The sequence below is a fragment of the Somniosus microcephalus genome, chromosome 4, assembly GCF_052327205.1.
Source record: "Somniosus microcephalus isolate GS21.2 chromosome 4, FLI_Smic_1.0, whole genome shotgun sequence".
NCBI lineage: Eukaryota > Metazoa > Chordata > Chondrichthyes > Squaliformes > Somniosidae > Somniosus > Somniosus microcephalus.
The window spans coordinates 157,277,371-157,298,708 of record NC_140990.1 but is presented as its reverse complement, the minus strand read 5'-3'; the positions used below and the strand labels follow the sequence as shown (position 1 = coordinate 157,298,708).

Genomic DNA, 21,338 nt, shown 5'->3' with positions numbered 1-21,338 from the left:
ATAAAGTATTTTAATATAGTAGCTTCACTTTGATCACGGTTTTCTCACACACTGACTCATTATATCAGTCAAATTCCAGTCGCTCAGTGTTGGCATATCACTGCACTATTCCACAGTAACAGGACGTAGGTTTGCTTGCATATTTGGCAAAATATCACTATCTCCTGTCCTTGGGCACACTGTCAGAGGTTTTAAAATTCTCATCCTCATGTTAAATCTCTCCATGGTTTCACCCCTCCATAGCTCTGCAACCTTCTCCAGCCCTACAGCCCTCCAACACTGGCCTCTTATGCAACCCCCACTCCCTTTAGGAACAGGAGTAGGCCATTGAGCCCCTCGAGCCTGTTCCGCCATTCAATGAGATCATGGCTGATCTGCAACCTAACTTCATATACCCGCCTTTGGTCCATATCCCTTAATACCTTTGGTTAACAAAAAGCTGTCAATCTGCGATTTAAAATTAACAATTGATCTAGCATCAATTGCCGTTTGCGGAAGAGAGTTCCAAACTTCTGCCACCCTTTGTGTAGACATGTTTCCTAATTTCACTCCTGAAATCTCTGGCTCTAATTTTTAGACTATGCCCCCTCGTCCTAGAATCCCCAACCAGCAGAAATAGTTTCTCTCTATCTACCCTATCTGTTCCCCTCAATATCTTGAAAATTTTGATCAGATCACCCCTTAACCTTCTAAATTCTAGGGAATACAACCCTAATTAGTGTAATCTCCTCATAACTTAACCCTTGAACTCCGGGTATCATTCTGGTAAACCTACGCTGCACTCCCTCCAAGGCTAATATATTCTTCCTAAGGTGTGGTGCCCAGAACTGCTCACAGTACTCCAGGTGTGGTCTAACCAGGGTTTTGTACAGCTATAGCATAACTTCTAACCCCTTGTATTCTAGCCTTTTTGATTATTTTTGTACCTGTTCCTGACATTTTAATGATCTATGTACCTGGACCCCCCAAGTCTCTTTGGACCTCCACTGTTTTTAGCCTCTCACCATTTAGAAAGTACTCTGTTCTATCCTTTTTAGGTCCAAAATGGATGACCTCACATTTGCCTACATTGAAACCCATTTGCCACAGTTTTGCCCATTTACTTAATCTATCAATATCCCTTTGTAATTTTAATGCTTTCATCTACACTGCCTACAATGCTGCCTATCTTTGTGTTATCGGCAAATTTGGATAAATGACTTTCTATGCTGTCATCCAAGTCGTTAATAAATATTGTGAATAGTTGATGCCCCAACACAGATCCCTGCGAGACACCACTAGTCACGTCCTGCCAATTTGAGTACCTACCCACTGATATACCTATCAATTCGTCCAATGAAAAGCGACGAGTTAAGAAAGTAACTATAGGTTTTTATTGACTAAATAACAGAGCCCACCCTCGTGGGTGATCGGATCCAAGAAGGAGGAATACCAGCCAGTCGACCACCTTTATACCTGGGCAGGTAGGTGGAGCCATGGGCGGAGTCGGCAGTGGTCAGCCCAGGTATAGCAGCGTGACAAGAGGCGACCTCGTACAGTGATACAACAATGTGAACAGTGCTAACCATAGAGTAACGATATAACAGTGATAACTATAGTGTAACGATAGTGAACGGTAAAAGTGGTTTACCACATTCACCCCTTGTTTAGATTTGAGTCCGGCGGGGTGAAGTGTACTACCAGTTCTGGTATGTCAGTCTGTCCGGAGGCCTCGTAAGCCTGTCTGATCGTCGCAGCGGCGGTGTTGCGTTCTCCGGTGTTAATGCTGGCGTCTGCGAGGTAGGCGAAGGCTCTTGGGGTTCCGGCGTACCGTCTACCTGGGCTGGAATTGGGGGGGTGGTGGCGGTGGTGTCTCCGGAGTGCCCGAGGGTGCGAGGTCTCGTAAGGAGACTGTGTCCTCCCGCCCGTCTGGGTATGCCACGTAGGCGTACTGGGGGTTGGCGTGCAGGAGGTTCACCCTCTCGACCAGGGGGTCCGTTTTATGGGCCCTCACGTGCTTTCGCAGCAAGACAGGCCCCGGAGAGGTCAGCCAGGTTGGTAGCGTGGTTCCCGTAGTCGACTTCCTGGGGAAAACAAACATTCGTTCATGGGGGGTGGCGTTAACGGCAGTGCAAAGTAGTGACCGGGTGGAATGCAGCGCCGCCGGGAGGACCTCCTGCCAGCGAGAGGTTGGGAGGCCCTTAGACTTTAAGGCTAAGAGGACGGCCTTCCATACCGTCGCGTTCTCTCTTTCCACCTGGCCGTTCCCTCGGGGGTTGTAGCTGGTGGTCCTGCTAGTGGCGATGCCTCTCGCTAGTAGGAACTGACGGAGTTCCTCGCTCATGAAGGAGGCGCCCCGGTCACTATGTATATAGTTTGGGAACCCGAACAAGGCAAAGAGGTCGTTCAGGCATTTAACGACCGTGGTGCTGGTCATGTCTGGGCAGGGGAAGGCAAAGGGGAAACGGGAGTACTCATCAACAATGTTGAGGAAGTACACATTACGGTCAGAGGACGGGAGGGGCCCCTTAAAATCGATGCTCAAGCGCTCGAAGGGGCGGGTGGCCTTGATCAGGCTTGCTCTGTCCGGCCTAAAGAAGTGCGGTTTGCACTCGGCACAGGTCTGGCAGTTCCTGGTCATGGTCCTGACCTCCTCGATGGAGTAGGTCAGGTTGCGGGCCTTAATGAAGTGGTAAAGCCTGGTGACCCCGGGGTGGCAGAGGTCGTTGTGGAGGGTCTGAAGTCTATCAATTTGCGCGCTGGCGCATGTAATTCGCGATAGAGCGTCAGGGGGTTCGTTCAGCTTACCAGGCCGGTACAAGATATCATAATCGTAGGTGGATAGCTCGATTCTCCACCTCAAGATCTTGTCGTTCTTGATTTTACCCCTCAGCTTGTTATTAAACATAAAAGCGACCGAACGCTGGTCGGTGAGGAGGGTAAATCGCTTGCCTGCGAGGTAATGCCTCCAGCGGCGTACCGCCTCCACAATCGCCTGGGCCTCCTTCTCGACCGAAGAGTGTCGGATCTCAGGGCCCTGTAGGGTCCTTGAGAAGAAGGCCACCGGTCTCCCCTCCTGGTTGAGGGTAGCGGCTAGGGCGAAGTCGGATGCATCGCTCTCCACTTGGAAGGGGATGGACTCATCCACTGCGTGCATAGTGGCCTTAGCAATGTCTCCCCTGATGAGGGAGAAGGCCGCGCGCGCTTCTTCCGTAAGGGGGAAGGAGGTGGACTTCATGAGGGGTCTGGCTTTGTCCGCATAATTCGGGGGTGAGGTTAGCGAACAGGGAAGGTGGCGGGACCTTGAGGGTGGATAGGCCGCAGGTGTTACGCGGTGGGCGATTTAAAGGCTGCTGGTTGTCGACTGTGAGCGGGGGGAGGGGTCCACCGTATGCTAGAGTGACGCTTTGGAGGTGGGATTGAAAATCCAGCCCTAGTAGGACGGCAGCGCATAGCTGGGGCAGGACGAGGAGTTTAAAGTTTTTATACTCCGTGCCCTTAACCGACAGGGTCACAACACAGTAGCCGCTGATGTCTGTGGCGTGGGACCTCGATGCCATCGATATCCGGTTGCGCGTTGGCTGGACAGTGAGGGAGTAGTGGCTCACCGTGTCTGGATGTATGAAGCTCTCTGTGCTTCCGCTGTCGAACAGGCAGGTCGTGGCGTGGCCGTCTACTTTGATGTCCATCATTGACTTGGACAGCTGGTCTAGTGTGACGGAGGCTAGTGTGTGGCTGAGCGGGTTGCTGTAGTCTGTAGGTGAAGCGGTCGTCAGGTCTGGAGGTAAGGTGGCGGTCGAGCGTGGTGGGTAAAATGGAGGCGCCCACGAGGTGGGGCAAAATGGTGGAGAAGATGGCTGCCCCCACAACCCACATGAGGCACTGCTGGCGTCGGTTGCCTGGATCAAAGATGGCCACCCCCATTGCTCATCTGTGGCCTTGATAGAAGATGGCCGCCCCCACAGTTCGCATGAGGCACTGCTGGCCTCTGCTGCTCTCCCTCTGCAGGCCTTCGCGAAGTGGCCTTTCTTCAGGCAGCTGGAGCACGTCGCGTTTTTGGCTGGGCAGCGCGACCTCGGGTGTTTCGCCTGCCCACAGAAGAAGCAGCCGGCGGCCCGGTCGCGGGGGTCCGAAGTCGCAGCCGGTACCGGGGATGGCGGTCCCGATCGGGTCCAGGACGCCGACGCGGAGGTAGGTCCCGGGGGCGGCGCTACGAGGGGTATTGCGGTCGGGGTCGGGCCCGAGTCCCAGAGTCGCGAACTGTACCTGGAATACACCTCGAGGTCCCGCTGGGTCACTTCTAGGGAGTAGGCCAAGGCTGCAGCTGTGTTCAGGTCGAGGTCCTTTGATTCCAGCAGTCTCTGCCGTGAGTAGTCGGACCGAAGGCCTTTCACGAAGGCATCACGGATGTTATCTTCAGTGTTTTCAGCAGCCGATACTGCTTTAAAGTCACAGTCCCTGCCGAGTGTTCGTAGCGCCCGTAAAAATTCAGCTACAGACTCTCCTGGCTGTTGCGGGCGGGATCTTAGGAGGTGTCTGGCATACATGGAATTTACCGGGCTCCGGTACTGCTGTTTCAGTAGGTTGATAGCGGCCTCGTAAGTAGTAATGTCCTGGATGAGTGCATATACTTTAGGGCTCGCTTGGGCGGTCAGAACTCTTAGTTTGGATCTCTGAGGGACGCCGGATTCTTCCAGGTAGGATTCGAAGCAGCACAGCCAGTGTTTGAAGTCGAGGGCTGCGTTTGTTGCTTGTGGGTTTAGATCCAGGTACGGTGGTTTGAGGGCTCGCAGCCAAGCCGGCTGCTGTGGCTGTTGTAGCTGGGCGTCTGGCTGGTCGTTTGGCTGCTCCGTTGACTGGTTGTTTGGCTGCTCAAGTGACGACATTTTAAAATTTAGTCAATAAAATTGATATACCTATCAATTCGTCCAATGAAAAGCGATGAGTTAAGAAAGTAACTATAGGTTTTTATTGACTAAATAACAGAGCCCACCCTCGTGGGTGATCGGATCCAAGAAGGAGGAATACCAGCCAGTCGACCACCTTTATACCTGGGCAGGTAGGTGGAGCCATGGGCGGAGTCGGCAGTGGTCAGCCCAGGTATAGCAGCGTGACAAGAGGCGACCTCGTACAGTGATACAACAATGTGAACAGTGATAACTATAGGGAAACGATCTAACAGTGATAACTATAGTGTAACGATAGTGAACAGTAAAAGTGGTTTACCACACCCACTATCCCTACTCTGCCTGTCTCCTGCTGCTCAGCCAATTTCCTAAACAGATCAATAATTTGCCCTCAATTCCATGGGCTTCTACCTTAAAAAACAGTCTCTTATGTGGGACTTTATCAAATGCCTTCTGGAAGTCCATATAAATAACATCCATAGACATTTCCCTGTCCACTACTTTAATCACCTCCTCAAAAAATTCAATCAGGTTTGTCAGGCATGACCTACCTTTCACAAATCCATGCTGGCTCGCTCTGGTCAACTGAAAATTTTCAAGGTGTTCAGTCACCCTATCCTTAATTATAGACTCTAGCAATTTCCTGACAACAGATGTTAGGCTTAACTGGTCTATAACTCCCTGGTTTCCCCCTCTCGCCATTCTTAAATAGCGGAGTGACGTGCACAATTTTCCAATCCTGAATCGAGAGAACTTTGGAAGATTATAGTTAGGACATCTGCAATGTGCTCACCTACTTCCTTTAAAACCCTGGGATGGAAACCATCTGGTCCTGAGGATTTGTCACTCTTTAGTGCCATTATTTTCTTCATTACTATAATTATACTGACATTAATTTTATTGAGTCCCTGTCCTTGATTCAATATTAGTTTCCTTGGGATGTCCGGCATGCTATCCTCTTCCTCCACTGTAACTACTGACGCAAAATAATTATTCAACATGTCCACCATTTCCTTATCATTGACAAGATCACCGCTTTCAGTTTTCAAGGGGCCAACATTGCTCCTGACTACCCTCTTTTTCCTAATATAATTGTAAAAATTCTTTGCGTTGATTTTGATACCTCTTACAAGTTTATTTTCATACTCTCTTTTTGTAGCTCTTACAATCTGTTTTGTGACCCACCATTGGTGGCTGTGCTTTCAGCCGTCTAGGCCCCAAGCTCTGGAATTCCCGCCCTAAACCACTCCACCTCTATCTCCTTTAAGATGCTCCTTAAAACCTACCTCTTTGGCCAAGTTTTTAGTCACCTGTCCTAATATTTCCTTTGGCTGAGTGTTAATTTCTGTCTGATAACTCTCCTGTGAAGCGCCTTGGGACGTTTTCCTATGTTAAAGGTGCTATATAAATGCAAGTTGCTGTTGTTGGGTAGGCACTAAGTAGAGGCGAGAGTTGTCTCTCCAGCAAAAAACTGCAACAGAGCTCTCTCCACATAACTTAGTTGGCTAAAGCACCAAGTAGTTGAACCACACAACTTTTACATCCACGCGAGATCAGACTGGGCCTCAGTTTAATGTCTCATCCGAAAGACGGCACCTCCAACAGTGCAGCACTCCCTCAGTACTGCACTGGGAGTGTCAGTCTGGAGTGTGTGCTCAAGTCTGTGGAGTGGGACTCGAACCCACAACCTTCTGACTCAAAGGCGAGAGAGCCACCCACTGAGCTGCTGCCGACAGCCGACTGAAGTGTGGTATTTGCTCAGGCTCACTCTTGATCTACCACCAGTGAAGAATGTGCATTCGGTTTCCCCCAACATGTGGAATATCAGCATCGTGTTTTCCCACTCCCATCTTTCTATCCCCTCATTTTGGTTCCCTCCCCTGAAGACACTAACTTTTTTTTTATAAAAAGAGTAGAGTATCACAACGGTTGGTTTATCCCTACAAAAATAGAACAGTGGAAGCTTAGAGAACAGGACACCATTTGGTCCGTTGTGCCTCTGCCAGCTCTTTGCTACAGCAATTCAAAATGCATCCCCATGGTCCCGCTACCCCCACCCCAACCTTCATAACCCTGTGTCTTCCTCCCCTTCAAATGTGTATCTATTTTCCATTTAACAGGAGCTCTGCTTCAACCACTCCCCGTCAAAACATTCCATTCAACAACATTTTTTTAAATGGCAAGAACGTTTTCCCCAAAAAATTCTAATGCTGCAGATACACAGCAAGTCTGCCAGCATCTTTTAAAGATAAAAGACAGGTCGCTGTTGACTCTGTCAGAGCTGGAAGCGGGGGGCCAGTTTACTGGCTGTGGACTCTGTCAGAACTGGAAGCTAGATGGTTGCAGTTTCCAGTTGCTGAAACTTTAATCGGTCTCATCTCTTTACAGATGTTGGCGGATCCGACGTGCATTTGCAGCATTTTAGCTTTTAATTTAGATTTTATGTTTCAAGTATTGAACTGACACAGAGGTACCTGTTGCCCTCTCAACCCAACCCTGTTATTTTCCCAGCAACGCAGTACACAGATCAAAGACCCATCAGGATGTGTCATGGCACTAAAATTGTCTCATCCAGGATACATTACAGCAATCAGGCCAAGTAACACAATCGATAATGGACACCGTCTATAGGGAAATAATGAACACACCAATGAATGTATCTGGAAAAAATGGGAATATCCAAGGTATAAATTATAGGTGTTTTATAAGTACAGGAAGATACACTATCTGGTACAGCATTAAGGGTAAACCATCCTGTGTTAGCTTGGAGTGTAATTCTAAATACAACTTTAAGGGACAAGGTAATTAGAGAGTTAAATGCGTGGCTCAAAGACTGGTGTGGGAGAAATGGGTTTTGCTTCCTGGGACACTGGCACCAGTACTGGGGCAGGAGGGAGCTGTTCCGTTGGGACGGGCTTCACTTGGCCAGTGCTGGGACTAGAGTCCTGGTGGATCATATAACTAGGGCTGTAGAGAGGGCTTTAAACTAACTAGTGGGGGAAAGGTTCCGAGAGAGCAAATAATAAAAATGACAACAGAGAAGGTCATAGACTTAGGTAGCAGTGGGGAAAATAAAAACCAGAGCGTGTCAGGAAGGGGCAGAAGGTATGGAGTAAAAGGTAAAGTAATAAAAAGGGCAAAAGCAGGAACTAAGTATCACAAAACATATTTGAAAGTACTCTATATGAATACACGTAGCATTCGTAACAAAATAGACGAGTTAATGGCACAAATAACTACATATGGGTATGATCTTGTGGCCATTACAGAAACATGGCTGCAGGGTGACAATGCCTGGGAATTAAACATACCAGGTTATTTAACGATCAGGAAGGACAGGCAGGAAGGAAGGGGAGGTGGGGTGGCTATGTTAATAAAGGAAGGAATCACTGTAATACAGAGAAATGATATTGGGTCAAAAGATCAGGGTAATGAAACAGTTTGGGTGGAGGTAAGGAATAATAAGGGGAAAAAAACACTAGTGGGCGTAGTCTATAGGCGTCTGAACAGTTGCAACTCTGTTGGACGGAGTATCAATCAGGAAATAGTTGAGGCTTGTAATAAGGGAACATCTATAATTATGGGGGATTTTAACTATCATATTAATTGGACAAATCAAATTGGGCAGGGCTGCCTTGAGGATGAGTTCATTGAGTGTATTAGGGATGGGTTTCTTGAGCAGTATGTAACTGAACCGACCAGGGGGCAAGCAACCTTAGATCTGGTCCTGTGTAACGAGACAGGATTAATTAAAAATGTCCTAGTAAAGGATCTCCTTGGAATGAGTGACCATAACATGGTTGAATTCCATATTCAATTAGAGGGTGAGAAGGTTGGATCTCAAACAAGCGTGCTAAGCTTGAATAAAGGAGACTATGAAGGTACGAGAGCGGAATTGAGTAGAGTGGATTGGGAAAATAGATTAAAGAGTAAGACGATACATGATCAGTGGTGTACATTTAAGGAGTTATTTTACAACTTCCAAAAAATATATATTCCACCGAGAAGAAAAGGGTGTAAAAGAAATGACAGCCATCCGTGGCTAAGTAAAGAAATTAAGGATAGTATTCGACTAAAAACAAGGGCATATAAGGTAGCCAAATCCAGTGGGAGGATAGAGGATTGGGAAAACTTTAAAAGACAGCAAAAAATAACAAAAAGATTGATTAAGAAAGGGAAGATAGATTATGAAAGTAAATGAGCAAAAAATATGAAAACAGATAGCAAGAGTTTTTATAGTTACATAAAAAGAAAAAGGGTGGCTTAAGTAAATGTTGGTCCCTTAGAGGATGAGACCGGGAAATTAATGGTGGGAAATATGGAGATGGCAAAAACACTGAATGAATATTTTGTATCAGTCTTTACAGTAGAAGACACTAAGAATATCCCAACACTGGACAAACAGGGGGCTAAGGGGTGGGGGGGGGGGGGGGGGGGGGGGAGGAGCTAAACACGATCAAAATCACGAAGGAAGTGGTACTCGGTAAAATAATGGGACTCAAGGCGGATAAATCACCTGGACCTGATGGCTTACATCCTAGGGTCTTGAGGGAAGTGGCGGTAGGGATTGTGGAGGCATTAGTAATAATTTTCCAAAACTCCCTGGACTCAGCAAAGGTCCCGGCAGACTGGAAAACTGCTAATGTAACACCCTTATTTAAAAAGGGCAGTAGACAGAAGGCTGGAAACTATAGACCGGTTAGCCTAACATCTGTGGTAGGTAAAATATTGGAGTCCATTATTAAGGAGACAGTAACAGGACATTTGGATAATCATAATTTAATAGGACAAAGTCAGCATGGTTTTATGAAGGGGAAGTCATGTTTGACAAATTTGCTGGAGTTCTTTGAGGAAGTAACATATAGGGTGGATAAAGGGGAACCAGTGGACGTAGTGTATTTAGACTTCCAAAAGGCATTTGACAAGGTGCCACACAAAAGATTATTGCTTAAGATAAAAAATCACAGGATTGGGGGTAATATTCTGGCATGGATAGAGGATTGGCTATCTAACAGAAGGCAGAGAGTTGGGATAAATGGTTCATTCTCAGACTGGCAATCAGTAACTAGTGGTGTTCCGCAGGGGTCAGTGCTGGGTCCCCAACTCTTTACAATCTATATTAACGATTTGGAGGAGGGGACCGAGTGTAACATATCAAAGTTTGCAGATGATACTAAGATGGGAGGGAAAGTAGTGAGTGAGGAGGACATAAAAAACCTGCAAGGGGACATAGACAGGCTAAGTAAGTGGGCAGAGATTTGGCAGATGGAATACAATACTGGAAAGTGTGAGGTTATGCACTTTGGCAGGAAAAATCGTAGAGCAAGTTATTATCTTAATGGCAAGAAACTGGAAAGTACTGAAGTACAAAGGGATCTGGGGGTCCTGGTGCACGAAACTCAAAAGGTTAGTATGCAGGTGCAGCAAGTGATTAAGAAGGCCAATGGATTGTTGGCTTTCATTGCTAGGGGGATAGAATATAAAAATAGGGAGGTATTGCTTCAGTTGTACAAGGTATTGTTGAGACCGCACCTGGAATACTGCATACAGTTTTGGTGTCCATACTTAAGAAAAGACATACTTGCTCTCGAGTCAGTACAAAGAAGGTTCACTCGGTTAATCCCGGGGATGAGGGGATGGACATATGAGGAGAGGTTGAGTAGATTGGGACTCGACTCATTGGAGTTCAGAAGAATGAGAGGCGATCTTATTGAAACATATAAGATTGTGAAGGGGTTGGATCGGGTGGCTGCGGGGAGGATGTTCCCGATGATGGGTGAAACTAGAACTAGGGGGCATAGTCTTAGAATAAGGGGCTGCTCTTTCAAAACTGAGATGAGGAGGAACTACTTCACTCAGAGGGTGGTAGGTCCATGGAATATGCTGCCCCGAAAAGCTGTAGAAGCTACATCATTACATAAATTTAAAACAGAAATAGACAGTTTCCTAGAAGTAAAGGGAATTAAGGGTTACGGGGAGCGGGCAGGAATTTGGACATGAGTCTAGGTTCGGATCGGACATGGCCCTGTGGGTAGCGGAGCGGGCCCAGGGGCCATGTAGCCTGATCCTGCTCCTATTTCGTGTGTCTAATTCTGTTAGATTCAGGAGATGTTTCTGTGATAGTAGATTGGCGGTTAGGATCAGATCAGCCATGATCTTATTGAATGGTAGAGCAGGCTCGAGGGGCCGATTGGCCTACTCCTGCTCCTATTTCTTATGTTCTTATGTTCTTATTTTGGTTCTGGTAAGTTAGTTCTAAAGAAAGTTATTTGATGTAGGAACACAGAAACTACGAGATGAAAAAGGACCACGATCGATCTAGTTCTCCTTCTACCATCCTGTCGTCACATGACATAATGATAATGGAGTTGTTAACTATTCACAGCAATCAATCTCCAGCAACGAGTCTACAACAGACCCAGACACCAGGCGAGGAAAACCCCAGTGGTGGAGAGTTTTAGGAACCGTAGGTCCCAGTCACCAGTTCCTCACTTACACGTCATCTCTCAAATTACTGATATATTGCATCTCAAAATATTACTTTTGGTCAGAAATCTCTACTTTGCACTTGAATAAACCAGTACTATCGGCTTCCACCGTCTCCCTCGGGAGCCTGTTTCATAGATTGACCACTTGTTCACTGAAATATTGTTTCCGCAGATTCATTTTAAATTTACCCCCCTTCAAGCACAGGCTGTGTCCATGGTTCTACTGTCCTGGACAAAGTGAAACAGCTCGTCATGGTTGATATTATCTAGTTCTTTTAGAATCCTAAAAACAGCAATCACATCACCTCTCAACCTCCCCTTTTCCAGTGAGAACATGCCCAATTTACATCATCGCTCCTCATAATCTAATCCCTCCACGGCCTCAACCATTCTGGTTGCTGTCTTCTGCATCCTTTCAATAACTGCAATATCCTTTTTGTACTGTGGCAATCAGAACTGTACACAGTTTTCTAAAGTTCAGTCACACCAATGATTCATAAAGTGGCAGGATTACCTCACTATTTCGGCTCAATATTGACTTATTTTGCTCATCTCACCTGTGTTTCCCTAAATTGCAACTGTGACTACAATTGAAAAGTACTCCATTGGCACTTTGGAACATCCTGCGGTCATGAAAGGTGCAATATAAATTCAAATCGCCCAAGTGGACATTCATCGTGCATGAACCTAGGCAGCGACTGTCAGCAGGCTATTTAACCATAACAGCATCACAGCTGAAATAAAAGCAGAAAATGCTGGAAATACTCAGCAGGTCAGGCAGCATCTGTGGAGAGAGAAACACAGTTAACGTTTCAGGTCGATGACCCTTCGTCAGACTATTCTGAGGAAGGGTCATCGACCTAAAACATTAACTCTGTTTCTCTCCGCAGATGCTGCCTGACCTGCCGAGTATTTCCAGCATTTTCTGTTTTTATTTCAGATTTCCAGCATCCGCAGTATTTTGCTTTAGCATCACAGCTGAGCCCGATTCGGTTCATCCTGGCACGCACAATTCCATCAGAGGTCACTGGAGACTTCTTAGGAGCAGCAGCTCTGGGCAGTTTTTCTCACCCCACCCCAAGGCACTGAGGCCAACAGTGGTTACAACAAATTGTATCTAATTCAGATAAAATTATTTTCAGGTAATATTCTATTTTAAGGAATGCAAATCTTCCGCAGAATTATAAACCCCATGTAGTGACATTTTTAACATCGAGGCGCGCTCCTTTTTGAGACATTTTGCAATCGCAGCATCCCTTCAGGCACAGGGAAGGACCCCAATGTAAAGTATATAACTCAAAGCAAGCTAGGGGTTCCTTATGGTATTAAGGGTTCATAAAATACAATCAAAACGCATTACGATAATGTGCCAGCTTGGCTCAGTTGCACTCTCGCCTCAGACAGAAGATCGTGGGTTCAAGCCCCACTCCAGGAGAACACAGAAGCTAAGCTAAGACTCAGTGCGTTTCAGCACTGAACTGTCGGAGGTGCCATCTTTCACCATTCAAAGAGAGAAAGGAGCTCTCCCGGTGTCTGGACCAACAACGATCCCTCAACCAAGAGCAAGAAGAGCTGACTATGTGGTCATTCGTTCATCCTTGCTGTGTGCACATTCACTGCTCCACTTGCCGACATAACACTGACTGCACTTCAAAAGTAATTCATTGGTTATAAAATGCTTTTAAGCCACGAAAGGGCGCTATATAAATGCAAGTTATTTTATTCTTAGGTGGACTTTGTTACCAATACAATGTCCTGCACTGAAACTTGAGACTCCAGAGACAAACACTCATCCTCAGCTTACTTTGCAACAGCACAGTAGTGTCTAAGAAATTATATAGAATTATATAGAATCTACAGCACATAAACAGCCCATTCTTCCCAACTTGTCTATGCCGGTGTTTATGCTCCACACGAGCCTCCTCCCACCCCTCTTCATCTCATCCTTCTATTCCCCTCTCCCTCATGTGTTTATCCAGCTTCCCCTTTAATTTATGCTATTCACCTCAACTTCTCCCCGTGGCAGCAAGTTCCACATTCTCACCACTCTCTGGGTAAAGAGGCTGCTCCTGAATTCCCTATTGGATTTATTAGTGACTGTCTTATATTGATGGCCTGTAGTTTTGGTCTCCCCCACAAGTGGAAACATCTCCTCTACATCTACCATATTGAACCCCTACATCATTTTAAAGACCTGTATTAGGTCACCTCTCGGCCTTCTCTTCTCTAGAAAAAAGAGCCCCAGCCTGTTCAGCCTTTCCTTGTAAGTATATCCTCTTAGTTATGGTATCATCCTTGTGAATCTTTTTTGGCCCCTTCCCCAGTGCCTCTATATCCATTTTGTTATATGGGAGGCCAGAATTGTACGCAGTACTCAAGTGTAGTCTAACCAAGGTTCCATACAATTTTACCATTTCTCTGCTTTACAATTCTATTCCTCTAGAAATGAACCCATGCTTTTATGGCATTGTTAGCCTGCCACTTATAATGATTTGAGAGTCGATACCCCTAGATCCCTTTTGTCTTCTACCCCATTTGGACTCTTATTTTCCAAAAGTAGTATGTGGCCTCTTTTTTCCTCCTACCAACATACAGCACCTCACACTGCCTATATTGAACTTAATTTGCCATTTTCACATCCATTCTGAAAGTTTATTAACGTCTTATTGCAATTTGTCACAGTCCTCCTCTGTATTAACTACACCCCCCAATTTGGTACCATCCGCAAATTTTGAATTTGTACTTCCAATTACCAAGTCCAAATCATTATGTAAATGGTGTACAGCAATGGTCCCGGCACCGATCCATATGGAACACCATTTCCCACCTTTTGCCAGTCTGAGTAACTACTCTTAACTTCTACTCTTTGTTTTCTGTTTTGTATCCATTCTGTTACTTGTCCCCTGACTCCACATGCTCTGACCTTAGTCATGAGTCTATTATGTGGTACCTTATCGAAGGCCTTTTGAAAATCCAAATATATTACATCTACTGCATCACCCATGTCTACTCTTTGTTACTTCTTCAAAGAATTCAATAAGGTTGGACAAGTATGACCTTCCCTTTTGTAATCTGTGCTGACAACTCTTTATTATATTTTCAGTAATAGAAAGATAGGTTAACATTTTGGGCGGGACATTTTTAGATTTGAGCCCCACCCAAAGCATTAACCTGTCTTTTCTTTTTGAATGTTGAAAGACCTGCTAGCAGGTTGTTTTGCTTTCCAGCATACAGGATTTTTTTTTCCAACTATCTGAAAGACTCCCACCATTTCCACTCCCGACATCTCTGCTCTTAAATCTGGTTTATGTCAACTGCTGGCACACCTGTGGACCCACTGGGTCTGTGTAAACCCGATATTACAGCAAGTACACTAGAAGCAAGCACACAGATGCCTGGAATCTGATTTAAAAGCTGAACAGTCATTATAATTGTATTGTTGGGTGTTTTTCACAGCTCAAATGGAGATAAAATAAAAAACCTCTTCCTAATGACAACACTGTTAACGTGACCTGAACCATACAACGGGATTAAGTCTCCAAATCATTCTGGAATGTTGGTTACTTTGATATCATTTGAATGAGGGTTTTGTTTTTTTTTTAAATTGAGCAGCAAATGTCACAGCGAAGATGGGACAGCTAGTATACTGGACGTTGCTGCAGGGTTAACAATGGCCACCTTGTTTCTCAAATGGCTCTGTGGGTAAGAGCACTACCCAAATCAGTACTGAGCCATGCAAGAAAGACTTGCGGTTTATACAGCGCCTTTCGCAACCTCAAGACGTCCCAAAGCGCTTCACAGCCAATGAAGTTGTTTTGAAGTGGAGTCACTGTTGTAATGTTGTTTAGGGCACCGGGAGAACTCCCCTGCTCTTCTTCGAACAGTGCCATGGGATCTTTTATGTCCACCTGAGAGGGCAGCTGGGGCCTCGGTCTAATGTCTCAGCCACTAGGCAAAGTCGACATGGTTTTAAGAAAGGGAAATCGTGTTTGACAAATTTATTAGAGTTTTTTGAGGATGTAACAAGCAGGGTAGATAAAGGGGAACCAGTGGATGTAGTACATTTGGATTTCCAAAAGGCATTCGATAAGGTGCCACATAAAAGTTTATTACACAAGAGAAGGGCTCATGGGGTTGGGGGTAATATATTAGCATGGATAGAGGATTGGTTAACGTATAGAAAACAGAGAGTAGGGATAAACGGGTCATTTTCAGGTTGGCAGGTTGAAACTAGTGGGGTACAACAAGGATCAGTATTGGGGCCTCAGCTAGTTACAATTTATATTAATGACTTAGATGAAGGGAGGGACCGAGTGTAATGTATTCAAGTTTGCCAACGATTCAAAGCTGGGTGGGATAGTAAGCTGTGAGGAGGACACAAAGAGCCTGCAAGGGGATACAGACAGGTTAAGTGAATGGGCAATAAGGTGGCAGGTGGAGTATAATGTGGGGAAATGTGAGGTTATTCACTTTGGTAGGAAGAATAGAAAAACAGAATATTTTTTAAATGGAAACTATTAAATGTTGGTGTGGAGAGATTTAGGTGTCCTCATACAGGAAACACAAAGTTAGCATGCAAGTACAGCAAGCAATTAGGAAGGCAAATGGCATGGTGGCCTTTATTGCAAGGGGGCTGGAGTATAAGAGTAAGGAAGTCTTACTACAATTGTACAGGGCCTTGGTGAGACCACACCTGGAGTACTGTGCACAGTTTTGGTCCCCTTTTCTGAGGAAGGATATATTTGCCTTAGAGGCAGTGCAACGAAGGTTCACTAGATTGATTCCTGGGGTGAGAGTGTTGTCCTTTGGAGGAGAGATTGAGTAGATTCATAGAAATTTGCAGAACAGAAGGAGGCCATTCGGCCCATCTTGTCCATGCCGGCCAACAAAGAGCTATCCACCCTAATCCCACTTTCCAGCTCTTGGTCTGTAGCCTTGTAGGTTACGGCATTTCAAGTGCATATCCAAGTACTTTTTAAATGTGATGAGGGTTTCTGCCTCTACCACCCTTTCAGGCAGTGAGTTCCAGACACCCACCACCCTCTGGGTGAAATAATTTCTCCTCAAATCCCCTCTAAACTTCCTACTAATTACTTTAAATCTATGCCCCCTGGTTATCGACCCCTCTACTAAGGGAAATAGGTCCTTCCTAGCCACTCTATCTAGGACCCTCATCATTTTATACACCTCAATTAGGTCTCCCCTCGGCCCCCTCTGTTCCAAAGAAAACAACCGCAGCCTATCCAATCTTTCCTCATAGCTAAAATTCCCCAGCCCAGGCAACACCCTCGTAAGTCTCCTCTGCACCCTCTCTAGTGCAATCACATCCTTCCTGTAATGTGGTGACTAGAACTGTATGCAGTACTCTAGCTGCGGCCTAACTAGTGTTTTATACAGTTCAAGCATAACCTCCCTGCTCTTATATTCTATGCCTCGGCTAATAAAGGCAAGTATCCCATATGCCTTCTTAACCACTTAATCTACCTGCCCTGCTACCTCCAGGGATCTGTGGACATGCACTCCAAGGTCCCTCTGATCCTCTACACTTCTCAGTGTCCTACCATTTATTGTGTATTCCCTTGTCTTGTTAGCCCTCCCCAAATGCATTACCTCACACTTCTCCGGATTGAATTCCGTTTGCCACTGTTCTGCCCACCTGACCAGTCCATTAATATCTTCCTGCAGTCTACAGCTTTCTTCTTCAGTATCAACCATACAGCCAATTTTTGTATCATCTGCAAACTTCTTAATCATACTTCCTAGATTCAAGTCCAAATCACTGATATATACCACAAAAAGCAAAGGACCCAGTACTGAGCCCTGTGGAACCCCACTGGAAACAGCCTTCCAGTCACAAAAACACCCATCAACCATCAATCTTTGTTTCCTGTCTCAGAGCCAGTTTTGGATCCAACTTGCCACTCTGCCTTGGATCCCAAGGGCTTTTACTTTCGTAACCAGTCTGCCATGCGGGACCTTATCAAAAGCCTTGCTAAAATCCATATAGGCTACATCAAACGCACTATCGTTGAGTATATTCAAGGCTGAGATTGATTGGGCCTATACTCTCTGGAATACGCTATCCACAAGGGCTGTGGATGTGGAATCGTTGAGTATATTCAAGGCTGAGATAGATAGATTTTTGGACTCTAGAAAGAAAAAAAACAAAACACTTGCAACTTTCACAACCACCGGAGATATCCCAAAGCGCTTTACAGCAAATGAAGTACTTTTTGAAGTGTAGTTACTGTCGTAATGTAGGAAAATACTCCAGGGGAATCAAGGGATATGGAGATCGGGCGGGAAAGTGGAGTTGAGGTCGTAGATCAGCCATGATCTTATTGGATGGCGGAGCAAGCTCGAGGGGCTGTATGGCCTACTCCTGCTCCTAATTCTTATGTTCTTATCTGGAGGACGGCACCTCCAGCAGTGCAGCCCTCCCTCAGTACTGCACTGGAATGTCAGCCTAGATTATGTGCTCAAGTCTCTGGAGTCTCCTATACTCATTGGAGTTTAGAAGACTGAGACTTATTGAAAGATATAAGATGCTGAGGGGGCTTGACAGGGTAGATGCTGAGAGGATGTTTCCCCTGGTGGGGGAATCTAGAACTAGGGGGCATAGTTTCAGAATAAGGGGTCGCCCATTTAAGACGGAAAGGAGGAGGAATTTCTTCTCTCAGAGGGTCGTGAATCTTTAGAATTCTCTACCCCAAAGAGCTGTGGAGGCCGAGTCAGTGCATATATTCAAGGCGGAGATAGGCAGATTTTTGAAAACAGGGGAATCAAGGGTTATGAGGAACAGGCAGAAAAGTGTTGAGGCCAAGATCAGATCAGCCATGATCTTACTGAATGGAGGAGCAGGCTCGAGGGGCCGAATAGCCTACTCCTGCTCCTGTTTCTTATGTTCTTATGAGTGGGGCTTGAACCCACGACCTTCTGGCTAAGAGGCTAAAAAAGCCTACTAGTTAAACTTAAAGCTGTAAGGATTCACAGTAATCCCTAGAAATTGGAGAAGAAATTTGCTAATGGGTACAAGTAGTTGTTAGAGAAATTATACCAGGGTGGGGTGTAATACTATAAGGTAGGGGTGACCCAGGGCTCAGTGTCATCAATAAATTGGATTCAGAAACACAATGTAAATTAGTTAAATTTGCAGATCACCAAACTCGGAGGAGTAGTGGAATTGGAGGAGACAGCTCAGAAATAACAGAGTGACTTGCTAAAATATGCAAGCAGGCAAAAAAAAAGCCAGCTGAAATTTACAACAACTTGCATTTTTACAGCACCTTTAACATAGTAAAACATCCCAAGCCGTTTTACAGGAGCATTATCAAACACCGAGACACATAAGGAGATATTAGACAGATGACCAAAAGCTTGGTCAAAGATGTAGGTTTCACAGAGTGTTTTAAAAAGAGAAAAGAGGGGTAGAGAGGTTTAAGGAGGGAATTCCAGAGCTTTGGGCCTCGGCAGCTGAAGGCACGGCCGCCAATGGTGGAGCAATTAAAATCGGTGATGCACAAGAGGCCAGAATTGGAGAAACGCAGAAACTTGAGGGTTGTAGAACTGGAGGAGGTTAGAGAGATAAGGAGGGGCGAGGCCATGGTAGGATTCGAAAACAAGGATGAGAATTTTAGAAATCGAGGCGTTGCTGGACCGGGAGCCAATGTAGGTCAGTGAGCACAGGGGCGATGGGTGAAGGGGACTTGGTGCGAGTTAGGACACAGGCAGCAGAGATTTGGATGAGCTGCAGTTTATGCAGGGTGGAAGATGGGAGGCCAGCCCGGAGTATGTTGGAATAGTCAAGTCTAGACATAACAAAGGCACGGACGGATGAGGGTTTCAGCAGCAGATGAGCTGAGGCAGGGGCGGTGGAAAACAAGTGAAAAGTACTCCATGAATGGTGTTGAAACATAGGAACAGGAGGAGGCCATTCAACCGCTCGAGCTTGTTCCGCCATTCAATTAGATCGCAGCTGATCTGTATCTTAACTCCATCAACCCGCCTTGGTTCCATATCCCTTAATACCGTTCCTAACAAAAATCTAACCATCTCAAGTTTGAAATTTTCAATTGACCAACCAGCCTCAACTGCTTTTTGAGAGTTCCAGATTTCCACTACTCTGTGTGAAGAAGTGCTTCCTGACATCACCCCTGAACAGCCTAGCTCTAATTTTAAGGTTAATCCCCCTTGCTCTGGACTCCCTCACCAGAGGAGAAATAGTTTCTATCTACCCGATCAACTCCTTTAATCATCTTAAACACCTCAATTAGATCACCCCTTAATCTTCAATACTCAAGGGACTACAAAGATAGTCTATGCAACCTGTCCTCATAATTTAACCCTTTTAGCCCCAGTATCATTCTGATGAATCTGCACTGCACCCCCTCCAAGGCCAACATAGCCTTCCTGAGAAAATTCCCACCCTGACACAGCTGCCGGGAGACACAGTGACTGGGACGATTCAAATGGTCCAATTTTAAGAAGAGCTTGTTCTTCTCACAGATTTTAATGACTTTAATTGATCAGAACAGCCTGAACAGAAAGGGAAGGGCCCCTGTGGGGAATGGGGAAAGGGAGGGGAAGCGCTCTCCCACATTCACCTGCTCCAGCTCGGCAGCGTCACCTCCCAACGCTCCCGGGCCGTGTCCGCCGGGCTGCCGCTCCACGCAAACCCAAGGCCCCGCTCCCTTTCGCAGGCCAGACCGCAGGCTTCCTCCGCGCGGGCACCCACCCACCACCGGCTTTATTGGCCCGGGCGGCTGTGCTGTCAGCTGCCGGAGCGATTCCTCCACTCGCTGTTTACCTCAAGATCTGCTTCAGAGCCACCGAAGCAGGATGTGACCACCAGTCCTCCGGCCAGGAGACGGCGCTGCGGCACGGCCAGTCCTCCGGCCAGGGGGCGGCGCTGCGGCACGGCCAGTCCTCCGGCCAGGGGGCGGCGCTGCGGCACGGCCAGTCCTCCGGCCAGGGGGCGGCGCTGCGGCACGGCCAGTCCTCCGGCCAGGGGGCGGCGCTGCGGCACGGCCAGTCCTCCGGCCAGGGGGCGGCGCTGCGGCACGGCCAGTCCTCCGGCCAGGGGGCGGCGCTGCGGCACGGCCAGTCCTCCGGCCAGGGGGCGGCGCTGCGGCCCGGCCAGTCCTCCGGCCAGGGGGCGGCGCTGCGGCACGGCCAGTCCTCCGGCCAGGGGGCGGCGCTGCGGCACGGCCAGTCCTCCGGCCAGGGGGCGGCGCTGCGGCACGGCCAGTCCTCCGGCCAGGGGGCGGCGCTGCGGCACGGCCAGTCCTCCGGCCAGGGGGCGGCGCTGCTATATAATGTGGAATGGAAGGCACTTACAAAAACTACATTACTGTATCTGAAAATGCTTTACAAAAAACTTACCTGTTATTAAAAACATTTAAATGGCACATTTCACAACCTCAGGGCATCCCAAAATGCTTTACTGCCAATGAAGTGTAGTCACTGTTATAATGTAGCAGCCAATTTGCACACAGCAAGCTCCCACAAACAGCAATGTGATAATGACCAGATAATGTTTTAGTGATGTTGGTTGAGGGATAATATTGGCCAGGACACCGGGGATAACTCCCCTGCTCTTAGAAATAGTCATAGTGCCGTGGGATCTTTTTCATCCACCTGAGAGTGCAGACGGGGCCTCGGTTTAACATCTCACCGGAAAGACGTCACCTCCGACAGTGCAGCACTCCCTCAGCAATGCACTGGGAGTATCAGCCTAGATTTTTGTGCTCAACTCTCTGGAGTGGGGCTTGAACCCACAACCTTCTAACTCAGAGGCGAGAGTGCTACCCACTGAGCCACAGCGGGCACATGTTGCTATGTTTGGGTAGTCTTAAGTTTCAGGCGGGTGATATTTCAGGATCCGGTAAGCACGAAATTATTGTATTCTAAACAAAATGAAAACTTTGTAATAGCTGGATTTTCAAAGACTCAGCGAGGCGTGTGA

General features: G+C 46.7%; 1 protein-coding gene across 4 annotated transcripts in view; it reads right to left on the bottom strand.

Annotated features, from left to right (window-relative positions):
• The window catches only part of LOC147119946 (islet cell autoantigen 1-like protein), a 179,320-nt gene extending 159,045 nt beyond the window's left edge, over positions 1-20,275 (bottom strand). The window contains exon 1 of one of the 4 annotated variants that reach the window (XM_085985392.1): positions 20,181-20,275. The gene's annotated coding sequence lies outside the window, so the exon portion shown is untranslated. Of the gene's footprint in view, positions 1-19,977; positions 20,154-20,180 lie in introns of those variants that run through there. The other 3 variants (XM_085985393.1, XM_085985391.1, XM_085985394.1) reach the window with 3 other exon arrangements.
• Positions 20,276-21,338: the final 1,063 nt, after the last annotated feature.